This window comes from Ovis aries, chromosome 19, assembly GCF_016772045.2.
Source record: "Ovis aries strain OAR_USU_Benz2616 breed Rambouillet chromosome 19, ARS-UI_Ramb_v3.0, whole genome shotgun sequence".
Lineage (NCBI taxonomy): Eukaryota > Metazoa > Chordata > Mammalia > Artiodactyla > Bovidae > Ovis > Ovis aries.
Genome location: NC_056072.1, coordinates 56057710 through 56084200, shown reverse-complemented (window position 1 = coordinate 56084200; position 26491 = coordinate 56057710). Strand labels below are relative to the sequence as shown.

Below are 26491 nucleotides of genomic sequence, written 5' to 3'. Positions count from 1 at the left end.
TCCGCGCAGCTCGGGGGCGGGGCGGGGGCGGCTCCGCCGCGGACACGCCCTCGGGCCCCGCCCCCGCCGCGCCCCGCCCGGCCGCGCCCCGCCTCCCGGGCCCCCTCCCGGCCGCGGGCCCCGCTCCCGCACGCACCCCGGGTCCCCCCGCCCCTGGCGGCCAGGGGCCTCGCCCCGCCGGGTCCCGCTCGGCTGTCGGTGGGTCGGCTGCCCGGCGCCCTGCACGGCCCTCGCGCGGCACTCGGAGCTGCCCCCGCCTCCGTCGCTGGCTGCTGAGTTCCTTCTCCCTCTTGGCTGCCTTGGCCTGTCTCTTGTGCTTCATTTTTCCTTCCTCTTTTCTCCCATCTCTTTCTCTGTGTCTGTCTTTCTCGCTGAATGTCTCTCGGCGTCTCCGTCTCTGCGTGGCCCGCCCCTCACCCCAGCTCCGTGCGCGCCGTCTCTCCTTTTTCTGGTCTCTGCTTCACCCACCCTCCCCTGCTCTGGCCTGGTGGCTCCCTCTGAGCCCGCCCCCTCGGGCCCTCTGTCTCCCTGGAGCCCTCTGTCCCGTCTCGTCCACCTCTGTCCACCCTCCTCATCCCCGTCCTCCTGGTCTCTCCCCACCTCACACTCCAGTCTTTTTCACAGGATATACTGTCCAGGCCTCAGACCCCAGGGCCTGGGCACCCCCAGGTCAGCTGGGCAGGGGCACCACTCCCTCAGATTCCATGATCTTCAGCCTGGAAGGGGCCTTGACCAGTGGCAGGGGCCTGGACTCAAGGGTCAGCACACAGATCAGGGGAAAGCAGAGAGGAACTATTTCAGGGCCGCGCAGAGCCCAGGGCACCCAGAGTGGGGCCTTGGTCCTGGTTGGGGGGCGCCGTGTGATGGCCCCAGGAGGCCCACAGGGTGGAAGCTGCCCTTCCACGCACTTTATTCAGAACTCTAGGAGGATCTAAAATCCCCCCAAATTTAGGGGAAGATCAGCCACATTGGGACTTCCCTGGTGGTGCAGCAGTAAAGAATCCGCCTGCCAGTGCAAGAGAGGCGGGCTTGATCCCTGGGCTGGGAAGATCCCTTGGAGGAGGCCATGGCAACCCACTCCAGTATTCTGGCCTGGAGAATCCCATGCACAGAGGAGCCTGGTGGGCTACGGTCCATGGGGTCACAGGGAGTCGGACACGACGGGACTGACTTAGCACGCTTGCTTGTGGGCACAGCCACAGGTAAGCTGGCCCCAGGCTTGCTTCTCCTTTCACGTGGGAGGAGCAGGTGGGCACTGGGGGCAGCAGTGGGCAGCGATGAGGACAGGTCACGGGGCCTGCACAAGGCGCACGCACATGCGTGGCATCTGACCACTGCAGGTGCCCAGGCAAGGCTCGCCCCCTGCCATACGCCATACCAAGCACACTCTGACTCACTCGGCCCTCGAAGCCCCCTCTGAGGCTGCTCAGATTGCTGTCCCACCTTACAGATTCAGAGCCTGAGGCCCCAGGGGTGGAGGGACTGGCTCCAGACACACAACTCCTAAGGAGCAGAGCTATGATGTTTGAAAGCCCCGGTCCGCCAGCTCCAGCCTCTCAGAACTGGGTGGGGGGAGCTCCCACATGGTGGCCTGGGTCTAGACTGTGATGGGGAGTGTAGCCTCCCTCACCTGTTCCCACCTGGCCAGGAAGGAAGGATGGGGGGGGGGTGTTTCTAGGGCCCCACGGGGCAGACAGGAAAGGCCAGGCTGATAGCAGGCCCCCACTTCCCCAAACGCCCCGGCTTCCTGCCATCAGGATGTGCGCGTCAGCCTGCCTCTTTCCAAGCCCTCCGACGGGTCTGACTGCTGCCCTGACAGCCAGCCGGGAGCACTCCACGCAGGAAGCCAGAGGTTCTGCTTCTGGGGCCCCATCCCCCACCCCCGGGGGCTCAAGGCCACTCAGCAGACAGCCTGATAAGACCCATGTCCCCACCTCCAGCCTTGGTGGGGAGCACTTAGCTGTGCTACCTGTGGGGCAGCCCGGGACGGGTGCGGGGGCTGCCCCAGTGCACCTCGCCCCCCTCCCCGGGGCTCCCCTCCCTCTGAATAAATCCCGCCCCATCTCATCCTCCTCAGCCTTCCCCACCCCGTCTCTGGTCTCTGTTTCTGTCTGCCTTCTCACTCCTCCCGGTCTCTCCCCCGTTCTTTGTCTCTCCCACCCAACCCTTCCACTCTGTCTCTTTGTGTGGGCATCTCTCTCTGTGTCTCTGCCTCTCTTAGTCTCCCTCCCCCGATCTCCCAACCCCTCTCTCTCCCCACCCCCCTCGCCCCTCCTAGCTTCCTTCCTGGCTCCCAGCTCATCTTGCCACATCCTGCAGCTCCCCCCACCGAGCCTTGAGGAGAATGCTCTCTGTGGTCGCAACTTCAGTCTGCGCATGGTGGATGGTTCCGGGAGCTCTGGACACCAAACTACCTGCCAAGCCAAGGGCTGGGTCTCTGGAGATGCCGGGGAGCTGGGGCTACACAGGCCAGGTGAGCCGCGGAAGCCACGGCCAGGGTCTAAGCGTCTTCACGGAAGCTGGAGGTGAAAGTGCTGTGTGGCCTAGGGCAAGACCCTTGCCCTCTCTGAGCCTGTTTCCTTGTCTGTAAAATGAGGAGAATCGTAACAGGCCTCCAGCCCCTGGGAGGCTGTGGATGTGAAGCCAGCCCAGTGCTGGGCACACAGCAGGCCCTGGGTAACTGTCTGCTTTTCCCCTTATATCAGGGCCCCGTGGCAGCTCGCAGACCCACTCTCCACCAAGAGCAAACTACTGTACCCAGCACTGCCCTGCACAACCTCATGCCATCCTCACAGTCAGCGGAAAACGCAGGGGTCATCAAACCCATTTCACAGATGGAGAAATGGAGGGGGCATCAGCGAGGTGACAATTTGAACCCAGCTCTCTCCAGATCACATGCTTTTCCCCCTCTGCCCGTTCATTGCCCTCAGGCCACAATGGATCATGGTGGCGGCCACACTGGACCCCCGGCTGGGCGTGCTGGACCCCCGAGAGGTGCTGATAGCTGCAGGCTGAGGGAAGGAAGGAAGGAAGGAAGGGAAGAGCCCGTATCTCCCCTAGTCATGCTAAGAGCTGGAGGGGTAGGGGGTATCCTTTGAGAAGGGATTTTAGAGGGGGAGATGGATGGTCCCCAGGCAGGGGGGGTTAGGTGGTACCCACCATCAACCCACGCTGAGTTAACTCACCCGGATTAACCCACCCTGGAGTGGCTGCCAGCTACCCTGGGTCGCACTGTGATCAGGCCCTTCTCTGTGTCTGCTCAAGAGGAAGTTTCTGCTTGGGGCCCAGGTATCTTTAATACCTCTCTAACATTTGTCACTGTCCATTTTTAATAGAGACGCGGTCTCAAGCTCAGCATTCTAGAATTTTGCTTATAGCTCCTTGTTTTCTTTATAATGTTGGCACTTATTTTATGGCTTGGGCAAGTGAAGCTGGCTTTCCAAGTAATACCGATGTCAAGCATGCTTGATAAATGCATTTATGGAAGTCTTTAAAATGTGGGTTGATTTAAAGACAAATAGGGTCATAATCCAGGTGGTATGAAGAGTCTAACGTTTGGGAAACACTGATAGAAACCAGTGTGCTTGGAGATGAGGACATGGTGCCCAGATGGGGCAGGTCCTTGCCTCGACACCCAGGGGTCCAGCGGCCAGGCCCACCCAGAGAAAGGGGGCCCTGGGCTTTTCCCCGTCGCCTGGGCTGGGCCAGGGCGCAGGGGGTTCCCCATCCTGACACGTCTGTCCTCTGCTCTCTGGCCGCCCAGGGCAGAGTGCAAGGAGGAGGAGGAGGAGGAAATGTTTTCCTTCTTCAATTGGAAAAAATAACAGTGGGGCCAGGGCTGGCAGGGAGGAGGGGGCCCCTGCCCTCCGGTCCCGTGGGCTGGCCTCCTCCCCCAGCGCTTCCCCTGCAGGAAGTGATCCCCACATGCTCCCTGCTCCGCGCACCACCGTGGTGACAGGGACAGGGTCCTCCGGGACAGCTCAGCACCCCAGCCTGGGCCCCCTGACAGCACCAGGGGCCCCCCTGCAGCTCCTCTTCAAGGCTCTGCCCATCTCACTCCCCCTGGGAACAAGCCTGATGGGTGGGTTTTCTCAGCCCCATTTTACAGATGGGAACACTGAGGGTCAGGGAGGTGCCACCCTTTGCCCACAGTGGCACGGCTCAGCGGCTTCTGAACCCCGCTCTAAGCCACTGTGACCCTCTATGTCCTGCCCTGGTGTTGGGGAGGCCTGAGTTCCGGGCCCAGCTGTGTCTGCCCCAGCTGCCTGGGTGAGCTTGGTGGCAACTGCCTCTCTTTGAGCCTCGGTTTCCTCATCTGGCAAAGGGGAGGGTGAGCCGGCTCACGAGGCTGCGGTGAGAATGGAAAAACCGACACATCAAAGGCCTGGCAGGTCAAGAGGTAGGGCGCCCAGTGACTTTCCAGCTCTGGATCACGGGGGTCCTCTCCCCTAGCCCCTCCAATGGGATCATCTGTACCCCACTCGGGAGAGGCCCCCAGACCCAGATGACGACGTCACCCTCATATCAGCTGCCACTGAGACGCGCTGCCGACGCCACTGCCGTTACCCACCTGGATGCAAAAGATCGCCTCTGTTAATCAACCCTCCGCCCGGTCTTCCTCCCCTCTTCTTATCAACCTGGATGCCAGGTTCAGAGATGCCTAGGGGCCTGCCTGAGGTCACACAGTACAGAGTCGGCCTGAAGTGGCCCCTGCCCCCCTCTAGGCAGCCCTGCCCCTCCACGCTGGGTCTCCGGAGCATCACTGTCTCTGCATCCTACAGAAGTGGACAGGGTGGGGCTGGGTGGCCCTCGCGTGCCAGCGTGGGCAGGGCCACGGGACCCCTGACCGTCCTGGGTTTCAACTACAGACCCCTGGTGCTGCTGGGGAGGTTTGGTGGGTGTCTGCCCACGGCCAGCTCTGGGGAAGACCAGGGGGTGGACCTTTTTCAGGGTTCTGGAGCATTCCGTCCCCTAGGATGGATGCCCTGGGGGGTGGCAGGGTGGGGAGGGGGTGGGTAGACTTCTAGGTCGGGTGTCAGGGCTCCCGAGGGGCGCCCCCCCTCGCCTGTGACGAGCCCCCTGCCCGCTTCTGTCTGTCTTTGTCTCCCCAAGAGGCTAGAGGAAATGGCTCTCCTTCCTGCGTGTGAGAGACGCCCTCTCCCGGCTCTGGGCACAGCCCTGCCCTCTGGGGTGGGGACCCGGAGCCCCCGTGCACCCACCCCGGGCGCCGGGCCTGCCAAGCCCCTGCGTGGGCCTTTGTGCTCTGTGAGTTGGATAATGGGCGGCATTCTCAGACGTCCAGTCATGGGTCTGGGCCCGGGAAAGGACCCCGGCAGCTCCACACTGAGGCCTCTGTCCAGCAGTGGCGGGGGGCCGGGGGCAGGGCCGCCCCCGGGGACCCCACCCACATTCTCAGGCTGTTGCCCGCTCCAGGGGGCCAGCTGCCTGGGGCAGGCGATCCCTGAACAGAGGGGAAGTGCCCCACAGATGGAGCCCCGAGGAGGCAGAGGAAGCCCAGAGCTGAGCAGGACGCTACTGTTCACCGAACAGTCATGGGGGCTGAGCACCTACTGTGCGCCAGACACGTCCCAGTCAATCCTCACGGAAGCCATCAAAGGGAGGTGCTAGTGATCCCATTTGATGGATGAGTAAACTGAGGCTCAGGGAGGCAAGGCAGTGGTCCTGGATTTGAACCCAAGCCTGTCTGGCCATCCTCATTCCAGCGGATTTTGAGTGAGCACTTACTGTATGCCCCGGGACCCAGCCGTGACAATGCCTTGAGGGTACACAGAGGAGCGTTCAGGCAACCAGGCCCCTGGAAGCAACCAAGGCAGGCTTCCCAGGGGAAGGGGCACCCGAGCCCCAGGGTTTACAGAGCCCTTACAGGATGACTCAGGATTGAACATGAACTTCATCCTTCACACCGCACGGACTGTCAGGCCCATTTACGGGGGAGGAGAAAAGGGAAGTGACTTGCTCAGGGCCACCCGCTACTCAGGTTGGAGCAGGAACTCCTAGGTCTGGCTGTTCCCTCTTCTCCATGCGGGAAGTCCAGTCAAGGCTGTGTCATCCCGTGGCCCTGGGTTCAGATCCGTCTGCTTCCCATGTGTGTGACCCAGGGTGAGTCCCTTTGGCTCTCCAGGTCTCAGTCTCCACACCAGTGTTCAGTTCAGTCACTCAGTCGTGTCTGACTCTTTGCGACCCCATGAACCGCAGCACGCCAGGCCTCCCTGTCCATCACCAACTCCCGGAGTTTATTCAAACTCACGTCCATAGAGTCGGTGATGCCATCCAACCATCTCACTCTCTGTCGTCCCCTTCTCCCGCTTTCAACCTTTCCCAGCATCAGGGTCTTTCCAAATGAGTCAGCTCTTCGCATCAGGTGGCCAAAGTATTGGAGTTTCAGCTTCAGCATCAGTCCTTCCAGTGAACATTCAGTGAAATGGGTCTGAAAGTCCCAGCCTCTCTACACCATGCAGAGCAAAATGAGATATTCTCTAGAGCATGTACAGCTGCCAGCCATTTGGCCTGTGGTAAAGAATCAATCATATTGATCACTCAAGTCATGGATGGCAAGGAGATGTTGCTCCCCCTCACTCCAACCCCATCCTTCCAGCTCTGGCTTCTGGCTGCCCCGCCCTGCCCCGCCCCGCCCCACCTGGATGGAGCTCAGAGCTGGCTTGGGTGTCAGGTACCCACAGAGGCACCTCTTCCCCCTGCCGCCGCCTCCTCCCCCTGCAGTCAGGGCCTCATCTCAAGACCCTTTTGTCCTCTCCAGACTGCATGCTCCTCTGAACCTCAGTTGTCTCTTCTGTAAAATGGGACGATGCATCTGCTTCCCAACAGAGTTGGCCGGTGGCGTTTGGTCTCTGCTCAGGACAGAGCCGGATCTTTCCTCATTGGCTCCCTGGAGTCTGCCTAGCAGGTGTGCCCTGGGCCTGGCCTGCAACTGAACCGATTCTGAGACCCCGTCCACTCCAGTGGGGCACACACAAGAACTGGGAAGTCCTCCTGGCTCTAGGACAGGGCAGAGATGCTCTCGTTGGCACGCATGTGTGGGCGAGGCTGGCGTGGACGAGGAGGGCCCGGTCTCACTGGCCCTCTGGCCTGCACAAGTCTCTAAAGAGAACCCAGTGTCCGGAGAAGACGCGCGTCTTCTTTTCTCGGTCACCTCACACGCCTCTCTCCACACCCAGTCCAGATGCCACTTCCTTCGGAAAGCCTTTCCTCTTGAGCTCCCAGGCCTCCCTCAAGGTCAAGTCTACATGGCTGTCTTTCTGAGAGGACTACCTTGAGTCCTTCCTTCCAGAGGACTTTCTGGAGCAGTATCAGAAGCTCCTCTCATCAGATTGCTCTCCTCACAGTGGGAGAGCATCTGTCCTCCCCAGCGGACTGGCTGGTCTTCCCGGGTGGACACGTGATCACTGCCTGTAAATGTTAGGATGGATGGACCGCTGTGTCCCCACCCCAGGACATCGACGGAGCAGATGGGATGGTCACCCTGGCCTCTGGAGACCCCTTCCTGGGCGACGCCAGACACATTCTGCCAAAGCTGCCTCCACGACTCCCACTTTGTCCACGTGGCCACACTGCCCGCCCCCCTTCACAAGACCAGGCCATCCTGCCCTGTGCCTGGAAGACCCACTGGCCCTCAAGGTGACCCCTCAGCCTGATTCCTGGTGTGGTTCTGAGGGTCCTGCCGCCTCCAGGCAAAACCCTGGGTGGAATGAAACACCAGAACAGAGTTCTCCCTTCCTTCCTTCCTTCCACCACCACTGACCAAGCACCTACTCTGCCAAGCCCTGGAGATATTATGGGGACCCCGCAGGCACGGTCTCTGTCTTATGGGCAAGACGGTCTTTAATCAAATAGCGCAAATAATCACATAACTGTGAAGAGCCACAGCTTCAACAAAGGGCAACACCACGTGGTTCCAGGAGGATTTCTTGCGGCGGTGGGGGTGGGGGGGACCTGAGTCCGTCTTGGGGTGAGCAAGGGCCTCCCTGGGGCAGTGACCCTTGAGCTGAGATCTGCAGGACGCTCACGGGAGAGCTTTCCCAGCACGAGGACCAGGGCAGCGGCTGGAGTGGGCAGTGCGTGGCCCCTGGAGGCGCAGAGAAGGTGAGCTGGGGGCTCTGCTGGGGGAGGGTGGGGTGGGATGGGTTCTCCAGGCGCTGGAGGGCTGGGCAAGGCCAGGGAGAGCCCCCTGACTGCACAGCGAGCACAGGAAGCCAGAGATGGGTTCTTAGGAAGAGGGACTCCTGAGGACTGGGGGACGACGATGTGGTCTGGGGTGAGCAGAGGCAGGGTCCAGGCAGGGACTTCCTAGGTCGGGTGCTTCACCAGCCTGGGGCTTCCTCTTCCAGAGGCTGAGAGCAACAGGCTGGTGGGAGATTCAGAGTTCACTGTGGAGGCATTAAGTTAGAGGGGCCTCCCTGGTCACTGGGGGCAGACTCTGCCCTGTCTGAAACTCACAGAGGTGGGACAGCACCACGCTGACCGATGGCTCTGAAGAGGCCTTCTCATGGACAGCTGCCCAGGGTGGGCGGGGCCGCAGCCCATCAGTTCACCTGCCAGGAGAGAAGCATTGGGGGCCCATGGGGCGTGCCCGGGTAATGCCCGTTCCCCCAGCCTGCAGGAGCCCGTCTCTGGTTGGCTCCCAGTGTGTACGCATCGGTGTGTGTGGGGGGGTGTGGGCCAAGCAGGGAAAACATGGGCACGGACATGGGGAGACGTGTGTGTGTGTCTGTGTGGACGTTGGGGTCGTGTGTACACGTGGGGGATGAGTGTGCAAGCTAAGCTCCACACGGGTAACAGGCTGATGTGAGGGGATGGACACAAGAGCTCACCCTGTGCACTTCTCGCTGGGACTCTGGTCTCTGGAGTGTCCACTGGGCCTGTGCTTACTGCCCCTAGGACTGCTAGAGGATTTCCTCCTCAAACTGCCAGATTTTTATCAACTGACAAGAGCCCAATTTCTGCTTTGGAGGGTTCAGTCTGGTCCTGGGCACTTCAGCCTGTGACCTTGAGTGGTCCAGCCTCTGGCCTTAGAAGTTAAGTTAGTATTAGTCCTTCAGTCGTGTCTGACTCTTTGCGGGCCCATGGACTGTCGCCCACCAGGCTCCTCTGTCCATGGCATTCTCCAGGCAAGAATACTGGAGAGGATTGCTATTTCCTTCTCTAGGGGATCTTCCCGTTCCCAGGGATTGAACCCAGGTCCTCCGCATTGCAAGCAGATTTGTTACCATTCAGCCACCAGAGAAAGCCTAAAGCCTTGGAAGGTCCAGCCCAAGGGCTTCCTAAGGCCTTGGAAGGTCCAGCCCTTAACCACGGGCAGGGCAGCCCGTGAGCATTACTCAGCCTGGCCACAGTCCCCTGAGTTGAGGAACTTGGAACTGGTCCCTTGGGGACTTTTGGGTGACGCCATCTGTCATCTTACTTAAGTGCAGGCTCCACTGACCACAGCCAGGAGGCTCGGGATGAGCCAGCATCCTCACCAGTACTTTCCCGCATCCCTCCCCCACTCCAGGTCAGAGTCTGAGTCCCCAGAGCCCGGGAGCACCCCCCCACCCCACGTCCTGGTATGCATGTTACATTTCACCACGACCCTGAAACTTCCCTCCTCCCCGTCTCCCTGGCTGAGCCTCCAGGCGTGCCTCTCAGAGTCGGCTCTGGCCTCTCCCCTTCCAGGCAGCCTTCTCTGACCTCCCAGGCTGGGTAAGTGCTCCCACTCTGCACCCCACGGCCCCCAACGCCCCCCACGCGCCCACACCAAGCGACGATGTGTCTGTTGCTCTGGCTCCCTCCCCACTGGGGGGTGTCTCGGGAGCTGGATCGTGTCGGGGGCATACCTGGGTCCCCCACAGGGACTCAGAGCAGGCTCACGAGAGGGAATGAAGCAATGAGTGAATGGATGGGCAAGGAGATGAACTACAGTCCTCTCGCCACTATCTTGGCTGGTACCCACTCCTCACAGCTCCAGGGCCCTGGTGTCCGGCTGATGCCCCCTTGCGCTCTCACCCACCTGCCAGGGAAGGGCGAACCCATCCCCCTAGCATGGGGAGGGTTTGTGAGTCTAAAAATGCAGACTTTCCTATGAGGACATGACTTGGCTGGGTTGATCATGCTGGCATCAACTCATTCTCCCAGCTTAGGGCCACAGGCAGGGGCCAGACACTCTGGGGTCCCCGGGCGGTGTGGGTAAGCTTTGGGAACCGAGGGAGCAGGTTTACATCCTACCTCGCCACTCCCCAGCTGCAGGACCTTGGACAGAGCCCTTCTCTCCCAGCCTCTGTTTCCCCTTCTGCAAAATGAAGGTGAGGCTGCATCTCTCGGCTTCACTGGAGCCTCATCACCTTTTTTACAGCCCCGGGCACACAGCAGAAGACCTACCGGGCCCAAGGCGGAAAATAAAACAGCTACGGTTTACTGAGGCTGCCCAGGAGCTGCACGTGGATGATCACGTTTATTTGTCACAACAGCGGCCGGTGAGGGAGGGCCTTCTATTATACCCATTCTGCAGATGGGAAGCAAGGCAGAGTGGAGTTGAGTGACTTGTTCACAGTCACGGACTGAATGTGTCGCCCCGCCTGGACCCAGCCCAGGCCTCCACTGCGTCGCACGTGGCACTGAAGGCAGAACCCGGGAGGTGCCCATACACCCCATCCTTTCCTCCCATTTGTCCAGAGGGCACCCCATCCTCCCCTCCCATCAGTCTGAGACGACATCATCCATCCAAGCCCCACCCCCTCCCGCCTCTCCTGGAATCCCTTCTCCATGAAGCAGCCTCAGGGAGACTGTCCAATTGCAAACCTCTTCACGTTGTTTTTCTACAGCTTGAAACCCGGCAAAAGCTCTCGGGGGTAAAGCCTCACCTGTTTTCCTTCATCCATGACCCCTGAGGACTCCACAGTGGGCAGAGGCCCCAACGCCCTCCCCACACAGGGCTCACAGCACCCTAGTGGCTGGGTTATTTGGTGAGTGTAAACACCCCGGGGAAGGTCTGCATATGTTTGTTCACTGCCGCTGCCCCAGGGCTAGACCCCTAGCGGGTGCTCCTACACCTAGGCCAGCAAGGAATGGGTCCCTGGGCTGGTCTGGTGTCCAGCTGAACACAGACTTAGTGGTCGGTGCCCAGGCCTGGCGAGGGGTGGGCTGCAGAGACTTTGAGTAGCTGCTGGGGAGGGAGCCCCCAGCACTGGCCCAGCATCCAGAGGAAGCTATTTCTAGCTCCGGGAAACAGGAAGTGAGTCATGGCCCGAGAAGGCCGGACGCTCAGCACCTCGCGCGCGATTGATGAGCGCCTGGACGGAAGGGCCGGCCGTGCCTCGGGAAGCAGGAAGGAGGCCTGGAGGAAGGGGATAGGAGGGGAGACCCTCTCCCCAGCAGAACAGGCGGCCCTGTGGGGCCCCAGAGGAAGCCGGTGAGCTCCACACAGATGAAGCCACCAGCCCATTGTCCCTCCGCACCTGGGGTGGGTCGCCAGGGCAGGAGAGGCCACCTGCCCGAACCTTCCAACCCAACTGACACCCAGCCAGGGCCCACCCCGGGGGGACTGATACTCATCCCATCTGCTCCCCTCAGGAGCACGAGCAATCCCTCGCCCCATTTCACAGAAGCCCAAAGACAGGCAGGGGCTTGCCAAGGCCATGGCCACAGAGAGGGCTGCGGGGGACTCGAACCCCGCCCAGTGCCACCAGGGAGAGCGCTCACAGAGGACAGGAGGCCGCCACCACTAACATCTGGGCAGGTGTCCGAGGACCCCTGGCTGGGCTCTAGACCCAGTTCAGTTTCTATCTGAAAATAGTAAAGCTAAACAAGTACCCCCACCACCACCCCGGGGCCCCGACTTCCCTGTCTTCATTCAAGAGGCTTGGCTGGTCAGGCCAGAGTCAAAGTCTGGGGTCTGAGGCTGGGACGGTCCCCCCCTGAGCTGAGGCTCCCCAGGCAAGCGACCAGGGAAACCCCCTTCCTCCTGGCATCACAGCCTGGGGCCCCAATATGGTTTTGGTCGGGTAGGGGGGCACCATCATGTGACCCTCCATCCGGGACAAGGGGTGGTGCCAGTGGGCCGCCGTCAATCCTGTAAGAGGTGGGGGGGCGTCGCAGGAGAACTTTCACTTCCTCAACTGAACCCATGCCATCCCATCCCTGCCCCTCCGTTCTCACTTCCCCCTCCATGCCACGGCAGGGGTGGGCATCCCCCGCCCCTACAGGAATCGAGGGCTTTGACGTGCCATGCAGCTAACAATGGGCACCCTGAGAGCCCGCCACCGAGGGTGTGCGCCGCGGGTTGCAGGGTCGGGGAGAGGCAGAATCAGGCAGGGTGAACCCTTGATGCTTTGCTGGGTGCCTGCATGCATGCCAAGTCGCTTCAGTCGTGTCCAACTCTTTGCAACCCCATGGACTGGAGGCCGCCAGGCTCCTCTGTCCATGGGATTGTCCAGGCAAGAATACTACAGTGCCATGCCCTTCTCCAGGGGGATCTTCCTGACCCAGGGATGGAACCCGGGTCTTTTACATTTCCTACACTGGCAGGCAAGAACTTCACCCCTAGCACCCCATGTACCGGAGTGCTTTGCTGGGTGGGAGGGGAGAATTTGAAGTTTTTCTTTCGAGTCTCAATTTTCTAAGTTTCATCAGAGAAACTTGTGTATTATTTGTGTTAAAGGCAACAGGAGACAAAAGCCACGGGTTGGGAGGATGTGGGTAATGGTGGGTATTTGTTGAGAATCAGAGGCCAGAAGCGCAGCTGCACCTACGAAGGGAAGGAGGGTGGGGCCCGGAGCCTGGGGACCGGGCACTCTGAGGGGAGACTACCTCGGCCCAGCCCAGGCCCTGTCGCTGCCCCACAGTCCCGAGGGAGAGACTCAGCTCCACCGTGGCGGGGTACCAGACGCTCAGAACAGCTGGCCACCTGTCGGGGGTCACCCCCCCCAGAAGGTGGGCGGCGCTGCCCACCCCAGACCCTCCTCTCAGACACAACTTCCAGGGCTGGACTCACCTGGCTGGTCCGCAGGTCCCCTCTGAAAGCTAGCACTGGTGGAACCCCAGCTCTGAAGCTCCCCAACAAGTCACCACCCTGCTCTGTGCCTCAGTTTCTCCGGGGTACCTGGGACGGAGCCAGCTAACGCTGGGCACGCACGCGTGGGCACGTACACGTGGCTCCACACGCACCGCCTCTACTATTTGACTGACATGAAGGAACCCAGCGCCACGCGCATGCGTAAGGCCGGGCAGGACCATAGCATCCTCCGTGGGGACCCAGTATCTGCGCGTGACGGTCAGAGGTTGCCCCCCCATTTTACTATCCAGCCCCGTCCCTCTGTCTTTACTGAACCTCAAGGCCTCCGGACCTCAAGGCTTGATGGGAGGCAAGGGCCTTGCCCCTCTGGACGCGCACGTGCCCACCCAGCGCGGACCCCATGTGGAAGAGGAGGGACGGAGAGGTCGAATGACGAGCCTCAGAAAAGGCGCGTAAATGCTACAATCGGCGTTATTTACCGCAGGTTTGCGTTTGCAGGACCCTCGGCCCCTGGCGGAGGATGCCGGGAGAAGGAGAGGTGGGCGTGCGGAGGAACCTGTCGCATTACTTTGAGCACGGGTAGCTGAGTGGATCCCTGTGAGTTACAGGTCTGGGGCTCCGCTTTCCCCTCCATGCTCCGGACCCTCCCAGCCAAGAGACCAGACCGCCTGAGCACCAAGCCCAGCTGCCCGCCTTGCTAAGCTGGTTAAAGCACCTGCAGGGTGCCTCCTGGGCCGGGCGCTGGGGCCCGTTCAAGTTGGTTTCACCGGGTAGGGCTGTCATCCCCATTTTACAGAGGAGGAAGTTGAGACTCAAGGAGAACTCACTGCGGAGATTGCCAACCAGGGGCGTCAGAGTTCAGCCCTTGTGCACTCCCCAAACGTACCCACTTCTGTGCCTGTACCCACCCCCACCCCGGGACCCCGCCCGACTCGCCCTTTGCCTTCTCCATCAGATCAAGGTCCCTGAGTGGACAGTGAGGACCACAGTGTAGGGACCGGGTCCCCCTTCCCATGCTCTACGCGGCTGGTGTCCCCTGAGTGCTGAGCAGAGGAGAGAGCTGTAAACCAACAGGCCCAGCCCGCAGTGGAAGATGAAGTGCCGATGAATGAGAGCAGGAAGGTGCTGACTCCCGTTGTTTGTTTAGCCTGGGTGGTGGAGGTCAGGGAGGGCTTCCTGGAGGAGGCACCAGGCTACCAACAGGGGCAGGGGCTGAGGTGAGGGGGCACAGCCGATGCAAAGACCCAGGGGCGAGAAGGAGCCCTGCCTTCCTCCTCGCCCCGCCACCCAGCTCTCCCCTTCCTGACCGCCCCCCACCCCGCGCCCACGCCCATCCTCTCCTGCCAGCGGCTCCTCCAAAGACCGGAAGTTGAGGTGGGAATCCAACCCCGCAGATGAGGAAAAACTGCTCCAAAGGAAAAAAAAAAGAAAAAGAAAAAGAAAAAAACACCCCACCAAAACCCTTACAGACATTAATTCCATTGTTTCCACTCCCAGATCCTGCCTGAAAAACAAAAATAAAATCAAAATCAAACCCCAGCTGGGAGGCTTTCTCTGGCAAAGCCTTCAAGTAGGGGGTTGAGTGGAAGAGGCGCCACCCCCATCCCCTGCAGAGACCCCGCGCCCCTTGGACCTGAGCCTCCGCCAGCCCCTCAGTGGGGTGAGAACCGTGGGGGCCGGTTGCCTTCCCTGGCCAGTTCACTGAGACCCCTTCACACCCATAAAACTGAGGGGCTGGGCATACAGCGGAGCTGGGATTGGAATCTGGATCTTTGTGACCCTCAGAACGCACTAGCTTGCCCCCAGTCCACGGGGCACTAGGAGCAGGTACGGAGGAGTAAGTATTGGCAGGGGTTGCGTCCTGCACTTCCGGCTGGCTCTGCTCATACGTCCAGCAACGGGAAGCTCGCTCCTCACAATCAGCCATCTTCGCCTATTTGCATTGTCAAGAGTTGTCTGTCCACTCCTGCCGCACCCCCGGCCTGGCTCCTAAACTCTGATAGTGACACACGGGAGGCTCTGTCGGGACCAGGACTGGAGCGGCAGCCTGGTGGGACACTTTTCGGAAATGGGAACAAGAAGTGGGAGGCCACAGGAGGAGGGTTAAGTCTGGCCTCTCCTGGCACTGTGGTCCCTCGGGGGAGTCCCCTGGAGCCTCCCGCCATCCCAGGCCTCTCACGGCCCCGTGGGCAGTGTCCCTGTCTCGTGCCAGGCCCAGAGGGTGCATCTTGTCTCCCTAGGGGCCTCTGAGGTGGGCGTGATTAGGCCCATTTTATGGATGGGGTCAATGAAGCACAGGACGCGCCCAAGGCCGGCCACGCCGGGCCCCATGTGGGGGACCCGGCGCCCCGCTTCCCACTTCCCTCCAGGGCTGACCTCAGCGGCCCCTGGCCGGGCTTTTCCCAGAGCTGAGGCCGGAAGCACAGGTCCCGAGTGTTTGTTCAGGCCGGGCCGGGGCTCCAGGCAGGCGAGGAGGAAACGGCCGCAAGATGTTTGTCCAAGTGGGGGGGTCAGGATCCACAGCCAGGAGCTGGGAAGGAAGTGCCAGAGGAGGAGAAGTCAGCTGGAGTCAGCAGGCCCAGGGCCTCGCCTGCCTCTCCTCTCCTCGGGGGCAGGGCTGCACACAGTAGGCACCTGCTGGATAAGGAAGCCAGAGCCCCACCCCCACCCCTCCTCTGCTGCACCCTCCCAGCTACGTCCTTTGGGAAAACCTCCTGGCCCCGCACCCTGGAACAAAGAGTCTGGCTACTGCTCCCCACCCACCATGCCACCCAGGTCCGGCCACCAGCTTCCAGCCTGGACTGGGCAGTAGCCACCTCACTGGTCTCAGTCCTCCCATCCTCCTCCCCCCCACCCAGTCTATTCCCTGCCTGCCTTGGCGCCAGAGGGATCCTTATTAATATGCAAATCAGATCTTGTCTCTTCTCGCACAACACTCAGCCAGGCCCCCACCTCCCCGAGAGCAAAAGCCATCTGTCAGGGGCTGAATTGTGTCCCCAGATTCACATCCTCAAGTCCCACCCCCCAGCACCTCGGAATGTGACTGGATTTGGAGACAGGGCCTTTGAAGGGGGTGATTAAGTTGAGGTCATATGGGTGGGCCCCAGGCCAACGGGACCAGTGTCCTTATAAGAAGAGATTGGGGCACAGACAAGTCTCCGCACAGAGTGATAAGGGGGCCATCTGCAGGCCAAGGAGAGAGACGTCAGGGGAAGGCAAACCCGCTGACGCCTTGACCTTGGACTTGTGGCCTCCAGTGAGCCCGGTGGGGCTCTTTGCGACCCCATGGGCTGTAGCCCGCCAGGCTCCTCTGCCCATGGGCTTTCCCAGGCAAGGATACTGGCGTAGGTAAGCCATTCCCTTCTCCACGGGATCCTCCTGACCCAGGGGTCCAGTTGCAGGCAGATGGTTTTCTGTGTGAGACATCAGGGAAGCACTCCAGCCTCCAGAACTGCAGGAAAAGAAATTTCTGTTGCCATGAGGTGGTACTCTGTCTCTGCCCCCGAAGCCAACCAAGGTGCCCTCTCCCCTGGTGCCCTGGCCGGTCCTGGCCCCTCCTGCTGCCCCCGCGCTCTCTCTTCAGTCCACCTGGCATGCTCTCAGCCCCCAGCCTTGGCCCTTGCTGTTCCCTCTGCCTCTTACGCCCTTTCCCCGGGGCTGCTGCCTTCTCATCACTCGAATGTCTGCTGCCACGGCCCCCTCCACAGGGGCGCTCCCGGCTCATCGGCTCATCGGGGCTGTCAGCCACCTCTCCTGTCGGACTGGTACCTCCACCAGGGCAGTGGCTGGCACTTTGTGCCAGAGTGGCCCGCACACAGCACATGTGCAACGAAGACCTGCTGAACACTGGGAGACAGGCCCCTCCTAGCCCCACCTCCCCATCTTCCAAAACTCAGAGCACAAGGGAGGCAGGGCGGGGCCTCCAGGTGCTGCCCAGGTTCAGGAGGTGGCTCCGCAGCATGGCCTGAGCAGGGCCTGCCTGCCTGCAGGATGCATGAGATTGCTGCCTGCCTCCCACATCCTGGGCTTCTAGACAGCACCTGTGTTCATTCCCCTCTTTCCTCATTTGTTTTTCAATGGCTCTTCCGGCAGCTCTGCTGTGGGTCAAACGCCGACCCCTCTCAAATTCATCTGTTAAGTCCTAATCCACAATGTGATTGCATTAGGAGGGGGGATCTTTCGCAGCGTGAGTAGTCGTGAAGGTGGAGCCCTCATGAATAAGGATAGTTTTAGTTTTTCAGTCGCTCATTCTCTTTGGGGCCCCATGGACTGTAGTCCCCTCAGCCTCCTCTGTCCATGGGATTTCCCAGGCAAGAATACTGGGCTAGGTGGCCATTTCCTTCTCCAGGGTATAACCCTGTAAACATTCATGTTTGACATCTGTCCATTTCCCTCTAGCTAAATTACATCTCGATAATAAAAAAACAAAGCAAAACCTTTATTTTTTTAAAGCCACCACTCCCCTTGTCGGCCACTTGCGGGACGGGGCAGGGGGGTACTCATCTCCTAGGGCGCCGCAGTCGCGCGGGCCGCGGAAGGCTCCACGCGCGGGTGCGGCCTAGTCCCTCCTGGGCCGGGACGCGTGGGCCCGAGAGCCGCGCAGGCCTCCCCGGTGCCCCCTCCCGCCCGCCGGGGCTGGGAAAGGCCGGAAGCGGCGCCGGGTGGGCGAGGGCCATTGTCCGCACGTCCGCTCCGGCCCCGCCCCGCATTGTCCCGGGGGTGGGACCCTCCGCGGGCCCGGGGCTGGGGGTCCCCCGGGTCGCGCAGTGGCGCCTCCCCTTGCCCGTGCCCTCCCCTCCTCGTTTGCAGGAGGGAGGCCAGCGCCGGGGACCGAGCCCCGCGCGCCCCGCCGCGCCGTCCCCAGAGGTCACTCAGCCACCCGCTCCCCCTTCCCCTTGGGGCTTTGGGCCCCTCCGAAATCACAGACGCCGCTGGCGGGTGGGTGGGTGGGTGGGGTGGCAGGAGACATTCCCTCGCCGAGGGTCACGTGGCTGCAAAGCTGGGGAATCGGGGAGATGGGGCAAACCTCGCTGTCCTTGCCAGCGCCCCCGCTTTGAACGAGGGAAACCAGAGAGGGTCTCGTCTGCAGGGGGCTCCCATTCCAGTGTGGGGCGGGGGCAGAGGGGGCGCAGAGCATCGTTTAGACGACAAGTAGGTGACTGCACGGTTGCACAAGCTGGGAGACCGGTGAGGGAAGGCTCAGCGAGAGGGGTGGTCACCGGAGGCTCTGGGCAGGTGACGTCCTGGCAGAAAGCACGGGAGGAAGAGGCAGCCCGGGGGGACGGGGTGGGGCGCAGTCGGGGCAGAGGAGCCGTGTGGACCGAGACCCCGGTACGAGGCCGGCTGGCGGAGGCGCCTGGTGGGAGGGAGTGAAGTCAGAGAGCCGACTCGTGGGAGCCCAGACTTTAGGGGCTGCATCTGAGTCAAACTCGATGAAGAGACGGGCCGGCAGTTTGCTGAGAATAGAGGTCAGGAAGGCTTCGTTTCCAGCTATGCTCGACGACGGCGTGCCCTCTCCCGGCCTGGCTTTCCCTGGTTGCAGAAAGCATCTGGGTTGGAAGACGCTCTGAAACTGACTCCTCTCCAACCAACATTACCGTGACCTCACCTTGGTTGCACAAGAAAGGCGCCTGCAATGGTTCACAGATGGCGGATGGACCTAGGAATGGAAAATCAAACCTGCCCAGCCAGGGATGGATGCCCTGGGCGGGAATCTCTGATCCGCCGGGAGCCGCTGCCGGAGGCCGGGAGTTTAAATGTCTCCGCCAGGGAGGGTGCGATCCCCTCAGTAGCCGCTAGGCGGCGACAGAGACCGGGCTTGAAGCGCCAGAGTCTTTTCCGGAATCGTTTTGGAAGTTACGGAAAAATTCTGAGACTAGCACAGAGGACTCTAGGACTTTCTTAACTAAGATTCATCAAGTGTTAGCATTCGGACCCCCCTCTATGTATATTCAAGTTCCCCCCCAGCATGGGGAGAGTAAATTGCAGACGTGCTGCCCCTTGAACCCTAAATCCTTCAGTGTGTGTTTCCCAAGAACAAGGACATCCTATTACACAACCGCAGTAGGGCTTTCAAGATCAGGCGATGTAACGGTGATGCAAGACTTATGTACTCGGCAAAATATTGTTCAAATATTGCCAGTTGTCCCAACGAGGCCTTTTATAGCATTCCCATACCCCATCTGCATTCCAAATCCTGGATCACATTTAGTTGTTTGTTTTTATGTTAAATGAAATGTATTCAACTAAGCCTTCTCAGGCTGAAGTATTTGAAAAAGATGCATGTGAGGAGTTCCAGCCTCACCCTCCTCAACCAGACGTCCCCGGGGCAGGTCCCACTCAGGTCTTCTCTACTGAAAGGTAGCAGATTCTGGGCAGGGTGTGTGGGAGAGGTGGAGTGGGCCAGAGAATGCACTTACAGCCTGAGATGGAGTCTTTCTTTTTCATTCTTCCTGGCCTGAACCCATTTGTTCAGGTCCTTTGGCCAAGGGCTGCTCCCCAGCCATTCACCAAGGGTTTCAAATGACTCCTTGAAGGAAACAGCTTCTTGCTTTGGGAAACAATGGCAAATGCCCCCAGCTGGCAAGGCCAGGGGAAGTCCTGTGCTGGGTCTGGAGAGGGAGAAGGGCTCTAAGGGCTACCAGCACTGGGAGATAAATCCTTTGGCCGGTCCAGTGGCTTCCATTTCTTGCTTGCAGCAAAATGGCAGGAGAACCCAATCCTTTTGTCAACTAACAGAGAGTAATCATGTCTTTAACTTTTATTAAGAAAAATGGAATCATGCACACATAATAATGCCCGTCACCAGGTGGCAACAAAAAATAACTCTTTCTGATGGATTACTATTGACTTCTGGTGTAAAACGCAAACGGAGGGAACATGGTTAACGTTCCTCCAGGACTCCTTCCTTTTCTGTTCCTTATTTATGTGACAAGATTTCTGAGTGCTTACAGACGTAAAAATAAGAATGAAGAAGAGATGGAGCTGTAGATACTTCTCCACTGGTACACAAGATGGGAAATCCAGTTAAACCATTACAAATGTCATGTGAAATAATACTTTGTGTCATCAGTATCTATCAAAACATATTTATAGTTTTGATCAGTCACATACTAGTATTTGTAATCATACCTTTGCAGAATAACAGTTTGCACTTAGTAACTTAGAAGCACAGAAAATTTTTAAAAATTTAAAACCGGTTTACATCCATAGTTGTCACAGAGAAGATGGTATGATCAGTAAGTGACTTTCAGGCATGAGAATATACTGTTGAGGACTTCCCTGGGGGTCCAGTGGTTAAGACGCTGCACTCCCAATGCAAGGGGCCCAGGTTCAATCCCTGGTCAGGGAACCAGATCCCACATGCCACAGCTAAGGACCAGCAAAGTTGAATAAATATATATATTTTTAAAGTGTATGTTGTTGTTCAGTCGCTAAGTGGTGTCTGACTCTGCGACCCCATGGACTGCAGCCCACCAGGCTCCTCTGTCCATGGGATTCTCCAGGCAAGAGATCTGGAGTGGGGTGCCATTTCCTTCTCCAGGGGATCTTCCTGACCCAGGGATCAAACCTGCGTCTCCTGCATTGGCAGGTGGGTTCTTTACCACTGAGCCACCAGGGAAGCCCCAAGAATAAATTACGCTGGGCTAAAACTTTGTGAGAGGAGTCGAACTGAAGACAAGTTTCAGAGAAACTGACACGAATCCTCATTAATACAGAGGAGCTGGTTTGTGCGCTGTCTACACGAGTGTACACGGGGCCACTACGCTCTTCAGCTTCAAGGGATGTGTACCGTGGAGTGATCAAACAGCTCAAGCTTACAGTGTCAACATTTAACATGCTCTGAAAAGTAAACCCTGTGCCCCCACTTTGGCTTCGACATCGTCGATGTCAATTTTTGAACGTGTAAGAGGGTGCGGTGTTTCTGAATTCTTTCCCAGGGGCTGCCAGCTAAGCAGTTTGCAGTTCTCCGATGGGTGGGTCCAGGCAGCTGGCTCTGAAGTGTCAGGCCAGGCTCCCTGCAGACGCAGGCTCCTCTGGGTACTTGTCCCATGTCTGGGAGATGTCTACCTCAACTGCTAACTGTTTCACACCTGAGAACAGTGAGAGCCCGAGGTCTCGGAGCAGAGGAACCGGCCCCTCCCAGGTCCGCTCACAGCGCCAGCGAGGCTGACAGTTATGTAACTGCTTGACCACTGCTCATGGTGGGATCCCAGAGCCCTGCTCAGCTGCCGCTGGGCCCCAGACACGGAGAAGGGACTGAAGACGGCTTCCTGGTCTGTCTGGGGGCTGTGGAGAGAAGGGCTGGTCAAAGAAGACTTCTGAGAAGTGGGGCTCTCTGAAGGAAGAAAACGCCTGAGCAGACGGATGGAGGAGAGGGCCGTGAGAACAGCGCGTGAGAAGGGGTGGAGGCGACAGCGAGCGCTTTGTCAGGCGAGGCGACGGGCGTCCAGGACACCGGCAGGGCTGCTGGACTTCCGCTGAGTATCTACTGCCTCTTGGCTGCTGATCTGGGTACCTGACGAGGTGACTCACGACACCCTCCTGGGCTTCCCTGGTGGCTCAGACAGTAAAAAAAAAAAAAAAAAAAAAAATCTGCCTGCTATGCAGGGGACACGAGTTTGATCCCTGGGCCAGGAAGAGCCCCTGGAGAAGGGAATGGCACCCCACTCCAGCGTTCTTGCCTGGAGAATCCCACGGCCAGAGGAGCCTGGCGGGCTGCAGCCCACGGGGTCGCAGACAGCTGGACACGACTGAGCGCACACGCAGTCCCTCGGGCAAGACCCTGACCTCTCTGACCTCATCAGCAGAATACTGTTCACTCGACACTGCGCCATATGATACGGCCATTTTTATAGCTCAAAAAAAAAAAGCTGGGTGTTGGAACTTCCACACAGCTCCTTCTTAGATTGGGCCCCCAAAGGGTGCCTAGTTAAGAGGAGCATAGGCACGTCCTACACAAGTGAACCCCGGCGGGGACCGTGTGGCCGGCTGCGGAGCTGGGCCGGGGCCCGAGGTGCCGGGCTGTGCCCGCCTCACCTCTCTTTGCCTGCGTGGACTCTCCCCCCGCCAACAGCTCTCACAGACGCCACACTCACCTTCTTCCACAACCCAAGAGCTGGGACTGCCCCTCCCGGTCCGGTCTCTCGCTCGATTCTGACGATGCGGCCACTCCCGCACAGACAGCATGGCTGAAGCGCGGGGCGCTGTGGTCCCGGGAGGGAGGGGACTGGCGGGCAGTCTCTCACGAGTCCACCGTCACGTGCATCTCCTGGCTGCAGGCAACAAAGCCCAGCTCAAACTAGCTTCAGCAAGAAAGGGAATTTACTGGTCCACGAGAGCCTCCCCAGGGGCACTAGTGGAAAAGAACCCGCCTGCCAAGGCAGGAGACATAAGAGACACGGCTTCCATCCCTGGGTTGGGACGATCCCCTGGAGGAGGGCATGGCCACCCACTCCAGTATTCTCGCCTGGATAATCCCATGGCCAGAGAAGCCTGGCAGGCGACAGTCCACAGGGTCGCAGACAGCTGGACACGACTGAAGCGTGTGAGCACACAGGCACTGGCTCCTGAACCGGGAGCTTCTAGAACCGAAACTGGCTTCAAGCACGGCTGCATCAGGAGTCAAACTGGTTTGACGGGAACCTGCTTTGTCCTTGTCTTGGCCTTGCCTCCCTCCCTCTTGACCTTGGGCTGTGTTCCTGGCAGCCCTGGACACACAGGGTCCCTGTCCGTAACAAACAGAAGAGTTCCTCTTTCCCAGCTCAGCCACCAAGAGCCTCTGGACCGTCGCGGATTGCCCTGCCTGGAATTCCTCGTCTGTCTCCTGAGCCACGATCATGGGATTACTGCACCTGAATGGCGTTGAGAAGGGACAGAGGAGGGTGTTTCCTAACCCAGGGCTTGGTTACAGGAGGAAGCCACGTGGCGTCGCAAAAACCACGCATAAACCAAAGATGTCATTCGCTGAAGGGGCTGCTGTAACGGAGGGGCTGGCAAAGCCGGCGTCCCCCGAGTGTGCGTGGGGGAGTCAGGGCAGGCGCCACAGGGGACAGGCTGCTCACGTCCCCAGGAGGTCGCACACAGAATTGCCACGTGAGCCGGCAAGGTCGCTCGTAGGCGTACACCCGGAGAGAACTGAAAACAGGGACTCCAACCAGTGCGTGCGGGCCCGCGCCCATGGCCGCAGGGTGTCTGTATAACATACAGCGCCCAGACGGTGGAAACGGTCCCACCGGCCATCAGGCGGCGAAGCGAGCGGGCCTCCACGACAGGATCTGCTTCAGTCGCGGGAAGGAGTGCCGATCCAGGCCACAGCGCGGATGGACGCCGAGGAAAGGAGCCAGCCAGAAAGGCCCCGTTTGGGGCGACTGCACTTGCAGAGAACATCCAGGAACCCAGCCCAGGGCGGTGGTCGCGGCGTGCGGAGGCGGGGGCGCGGGGGGCACTCCCGGGGCGAGGACACAGCTGTCACGCGAGGCGGAGGCGGCGACGGTCGTGCAGCGCTCTGGCCCCAGCACCGCCGAGCGCCACCGAGCCGGTCTCTGTAACCCGGTTCCTTTTAGTGGCAGGAGCCACGTGGGGCCGCGAAGGCGGCAGGAAGCCCGAGAAGCAGCTGAAGAAGCATCGAGGAGGTGGAGGAGGAAGATAAGGCGTTAAGGCGCAAGCAGGAGGAAGAGGGGAAGGAGCTGAAAGCGAAGGCCTCGGGGAAAGGCCCCCGGCCCCCGGTGGAGTCGAGAAATCCGGCCGAAAGGGAAGCTGGTCCTTGTGCCCCAGGCGACGATGGCCCTTAGTTCCCTTCCTGTGTAAACGCCTGGATTCGCTGCCACAGTATCTGCTGCCACCGACGTCTAGCAGGAAGTGTTGTCATGGAACCTATTCTACATGTAAGAATAAACTTTTGTGGAAAAGAAATCCCACACTGGTTCATCTTGTCTTTAGTTTTTCTCAGCCATTTCTACCTCAGCCATGAGATGCACATAAACCCAGCCCAGAATCCTGCCAAAGTGTGTTCTTAAGTCTGTGTTCTATCCTGATCTCTGTACCACCTGAAATTAAACCAACTCATTTGAAATGAGGGGGGGTGGGGAAAGGTTCATTTTATGTCATGTGAATTTCACCATAGTTTAAAAAAAAATTTTTTTTTTTTTTAGCAGAAAAAAACCCCAAAAGGACAAATAATGTATGCTCTCTGGTTATTTCCTCCCAAAGGATCCAGTTTGAAGAGAGACGGGAGGGGAAGGCAGGTGTGTGGATGAGCAGGACTGACCACAAGTTGGTGACTGATGACTGAGGTTTAGGACACTATTTACTGACAGTCCCTGTTTGAAAAATTCCTAAATAAAGAGTTAAACACAAGAGTAGGAGCTGTCAGGCAGACAAACAGGGCTGGGGGAGGTTACTGCAAGAAGGAGAAGACGAGCAAAAAGGATAAGGCGTGAAGGGAGCGTCGGGGAACACTGCTTGTGGGAAGCCAGGCTTTCTCTCTCTCTCCTTCCTCTCTCTTTTAAATAAAATCTTGGTGCTAAGCACCAAGAGTCTCAAAGCTGCTTGATCAGCAGTCACAAAGCCCAAACACCTATCGTACTTATTGATGGGGACCCAATAAGTCCTGGTCATTGAGGACCCAGTTAAACTTGTGAAAGTCGCTCACTCGTGTCTGACACTCTCTGCGACCCCGTGGACTACAGCCCGCCAGGCTCCTCTGTCCCTAGGATTTCCCAGGCAAGAATACTGGAGTGGGTTGCCATTCCCTTCTCCAGGGGGATCTTCCTGACCCAGGGGTTGAACTTGCATCTCCTCCATCGGCAGGCAGATTTCTTTATCACTGACCCACCTAGGAAGCCCAAGAAAAACAGTGGAAACAACCCGAATACCCACCAGCCAATGGATGGATAGAAACGTGTGTCCACACAATGCAATATTATTCAGCAGCAAAAAGGAACGAGGTGCTGAAACATGCGGCCACACAGAGGATCCTTGACAACGCCCTGCGTGAAAGAAGCCAGTCGCCAGGGACCATGTGCTGTGTGACTCCATTTATGTAAAATGTCCAGAAGAGGCAAGCCTATAGACAGGAAGTAGATTAGTGTTCTTCGGGTTGGGAGAGTAGCGGGGTGGCAGTTTATGGGTGGAAGGTTTTCTAGGTGATGGAAATGGTCTGGGATTAGTGATGCTGGACTCATCAGCAGACCACTGAGCAGAACGCTTTAAATGAGTAAACCGCATGTTCCCTCAATAAAGCTTCTATTTTCCAAAAAGATTAAGTACAGTAGTCTGGGCTACTTTAGGGCAGGGGCAAATAGCATAACACTCCGATTCCCCAACTCAGCTTCTCTGGGCTGGCAAGCTGGCCATGATAATTAAATGAATTTCAGCAGGAAGTGTTTATGTTCTGGAAGATACCTACTGAAAATGTAAGAGGGGGGAAAAAATGCTTCTGGTGCATGAAGCAGTGAGATTCAGGGTCTCTGAGGCCAAATCCTGCCTTTACCATTTACTAGTGAAATGACCGGCCCAGAGAATAAAACCTAAACACCTATCTGAGTTTGCTTTCATGTGCAACATGGCAATTACACACCATCTCCTCTTCAGAGCAACTGTTAAGAATTAGAAATAGAACAAGTGCCACGGAGCCTGGCACAGACTAGGGATTCTATATGTAGCAATTTAAAAACTCCACCTTTTTTTTAACTTGGGAGAAGTTTACATTTATCTTTACTTTCCCACATCGCCAATCAGGGATTATGAGAGGCTTCTGTAACTCCACCAGGAACCTAATGGAGAACTCAATCTTCAGTCATAGCATTAAGAGTGCCTGGATTCAGTCCCACTGGCCCTCTTTGAAATGACCTAAAATTCCACTTTTCAAAGAGCACTCACCTTGTGCCAGGCGCCAAACCAGGCACTGAGGACATGGCCACGGACAGAGCACCATCCTTACCTGTGGTTAAGAAGTCACCAGTGGCGGCTTCCCTGGTGGTCCAGTGGTTAAGACTCTGCCTTCCAATGCAGGGGACACCAGTTCGATCCCTGGTCAGGGAAGTAAGATCCCACGTGCCTCGGGGGCAACTAAGCCCCTGCGCCACAGCTAGAGAGAAGCTCACCACAGCCAACGATCCCAGGCAGCCAAATATATAATAAACAAATATATGAAAAGAGTCCCCAGTGGAGTCTGTCGTCAGCCCCTGGGCCGTGTACTCACGTCCATCTGCTAGTTTCTGCTCTCTGTGGACGGGATGCTCTCTGTGGATGGGACGCTCTCTGTGGACCGGACGCTCTCTGTGGACGGGACGCTCTCTGTGGACCGGACGCTCTCTGTGGACGGGATGCTCTCTGTGGACGGGATGCTCTCTGTGGATGGGACGCTCTCTCTTGCTGTTCCCATGATCACAGTATTGTTGACACATTCTGATTTTTTTTTTTACCCCCCAAACCAACTTACGATCTAGAGCTGGCAACAGAGAG

The 26491-nt window shown here is 58.6% G+C and overlaps 1 long non-coding RNA gene and 1 other non-coding gene across 3 annotated transcripts; both read left to right on the top strand.

The window, feature by feature from the left end:
* Window positions 1-104: 104 nt before the first annotated feature.
* On the top strand, window positions 105-14563 carry LOC121817270 (uncharacterized). Of its 2 annotated transcripts, XR_006057108.2 has the most exons (5): window positions 105-2473; window positions 2706-8121; window positions 10367-10487; window positions 10836-10976; window positions 13523-14563. It is a non-coding gene; the product is annotated as an uncharacterized LOC121817270 (long non-coding RNA). The 2 variants fall into 2 exon arrangements; XR_006057107.2 differs by lacking the exons at window positions 105-2473; window positions 2706-8121 and adding an exon at window positions 9617-9717.
* A 5739-nt stretch (window positions 14564-20302) lies between these two features.
* TRNAG-CCC (transfer RNA glycine (anticodon CCC)) lies at window positions 20303-20375 on the top strand. The gene has a single exon. It is a non-coding gene; the product is annotated as a tRNA-Gly (tRNA).
* The last annotated feature ends 6116 nt before the right edge of the window (window positions 20376-26491 follow it).